The sequence below is a fragment of the Cephus cinctus genome, unplaced genomic scaffold (assembly GCF_000341935.2).
Source record: "Cephus cinctus unplaced genomic scaffold, Ccin1 Ccin1_scaffold2280, whole genome shotgun sequence".
Classification (NCBI taxonomy): Eukaryota; Metazoa; Arthropoda; class Insecta; order Hymenoptera; family Cephidae; genus Cephus; species Cephus cinctus.
Genome location: NW_014334202.1, coordinates 1 through 2,469, shown reverse-complemented (window position 1 = coordinate 2,469; position 2,469 = coordinate 1). Strand labels below are relative to the sequence as shown.

Sequence of the window (2,469 nt, the reverse complement as noted above, 5' to 3'; positions counted from 1 at the left end):
TGGTCAATGGGAACTCGAGGAATCAAATACTGAAGGACTCAGCTGAACAACCCAGCGACCACTCGATGCTTGTAAAGCTAGTAAGTGTATAAGATCGTAAGCGACCACCTAACTTTCTACGTTACGCAAGAGCTTCACTTGTAACGTTCTATGGCGCTTATCATTGTGCAATTCCACGAGGCTCCCTCCCCTCCCCTCCCGTCCCGTCCCGTCCTCTCATGATTGTCCTCAATTCCTCCAGGCAAAAGTCGCATTCGAAATTTTATATAAACAAGAGATATAAAAATTCAAACATGCTACATTATGTATATCAGTATGCAAAAAGCATCCAAGAAGTTTGATGCAAATTTGCCGAATGGCAAAGACGGCTTATGAAGGTCGCAACGATGACGAAATGTTCTTTTTAATATTTATAAGTTACCACTGTAAGTAACAACGTTATCGCAAAAAAAGGAGAAGAAAAGAAATGGTATTACGCCTGACGAATGGCAACCCGTTTAACAAGGCAATAACAAACTCCGAGCGTTCATTAAAATTTAGAGTCACGACTTCTTCCAATTGTTTGCCGTAAATAAAAGATTCGTTAGAGATTTCGCCTAGGGTTTGGTCCACAGGCAATAAAAGACTACTTAGTGTAAATTTTCGTAGCTTCGCGAAGGGAAAAGTCTTGCTCTTCCCATTTGCCTGTAGGCAGTGAATACGGAAGCAGCAGGTATTTATAGTAAAAAATATAGAAATCGCTTATATGGACGTTATTTTATTAGATTTGTTTTTCCATCACTCTCTTAGGTATTTGGGCCATTGTCCCGTGGTCAACGTAGGAGTCTTTTATTCGGCTTGGATTTTTATTAGAAGCAAATTGCATACTGGAAACACACGAGGTGCTGTATATTGGAAGCTTCCTGGCTACGGCTGGTTATCTCGATCACGTAAATACAAAAAATTGTCACAACGATTCTCTATGTTAATATATTTTTATACATAAGGTGCGTGCGTTAGCGAAATTTAGTAATTGGTCTTAAACGGCATTAATCTATATTAAATTCTTTTTATTGTACATCCGCATATCATTGATTATACGTTATCGCTCAAATTGTTCAAAGCTCTTATTCTAGTAGTGTTTTCTCTGTTACTGTGTTTTACCATTAATGGTTAATAGAAGAATAGTGTTATATTACACACGACTTCTTCCAATTGTTTGCCGTAAATAAAAGATTCGTTAGAGATTTCGCCTGGGGTTTGGTCCACAGGCAATAAAAGACGTAGAGTATCCGTATAATGTAAATATCAAAAATATCGAGCTCTACGTGGGATGCACCAGTGCATATCAAGGATGAAACGCGGGGGAGCAAGCAACCAGAATCGCAAATGCACTCGCCAATTAAAGTGGCTGAAGGTGAACTCGAGAGGCTGGATCCTGAGACGCTTCAGAAATCCGCATGGCGATTATGCCACGGTAGGTGAGCGCCGACGGTAGCATCGATTTTCTCCCTGGCTTCAAGATATTCCAAAAAGTAAGCAGCAATACCATCAGCATCGCCATAACTGCTGCGCTGCTGCAGTTGCTGCTGCTGTTGCTGCTGCTGTTGCTACCACCAGTAGTACCAAGCAACGACTGGATTAACCTTCAAGTCCTTGAGAGTTCAGCCATTGCAGTCTGTAAGCATAAGGACAGCAATGACTTTTATGCTACTTTTACCAGTTTATCCATTCTTAGGATTTTAAATGTACCTAGGGATAATATCCACTTTTAGAGATCTGTAAGGCTAACCTTGAAATCCTTTCTTCTTCTTGTTCCTTAAAAATGCCTTGTGCTTTATATTCTCATAGTCTTTTCTTTTACTCGGCGATAACATACATCAATGTCCCAAGCAGCGAATGGGTGATAAACGATAAAGCATAAAGCATAAAGCACCTGTAGCTTGGTGCGATATACGAGTTACGAGTGTAGGAGAGTTCGTGGAGGGAGAGAACAGCCCGAGAGAAGTTGGTACGAGCGAAGTCGTAAATTGCTAGGCGAAACATGGCGATACCTTCGTGAACGTAAAGATTCTCTAACAGCTGCCAGGGATGCTTGACATTTTTATATTTTCTCATCTTCTCTTATTTTACTTCTTTTTTATTGTTCCTCCTTTTTCATCTTCTTCTTCTGCATCTTCTCACTTCTGTGGAATAAGCGTTCTACCGTTGGACATGCATGCACGCAAGTAGATATCGGTATGGGAAGTTCAATTGATCAGTATTGCACAGCAGGGATAGAACGATCAAAAATGAAGAGGGGTAACCGGGAATAAAATACAAGAAGAGGGGTACCTGTACTCTGTATAGGATGTTCCTGAAGAAGGTTGATCAGGGTTGGGCTTTCTGGTGCTATATACATCTAATAATAGTCCTTAGTACCTTTATCTATCCAGCCACTACCATCTTGCATGTCTGCTCTCGCGTAATGCTTCCTTTAAGCGCAGCTAG

At 40.7% G+C, this 2,469-nt stretch overlaps 1 long non-coding RNA gene across 2 annotated transcripts; it reads right to left on the bottom strand.

Moving 5' to 3' along the window:
- Positions 1-806: 806 nt before the first annotated feature.
- LOC112495322 lies at positions 807-2,461 on the bottom strand. 2 transcript variants are annotated; one of them, XR_003061722.1, is made up of 3 exons: positions 2,314-2,461; positions 1,732-2,165; positions 807-1,657 (listed from the first exon to the last, which is right to left on the bottom strand). It is a non-coding gene; the product is annotated as an uncharacterized LOC112495322 (long non-coding RNA). The 2 variants fall into 2 exon arrangements; XR_003061723.1 differs by having other exon boundaries at positions 1,772-2,165.
- Between the last annotated feature and the right edge of the window lie 8 nt (positions 2,462-2,469).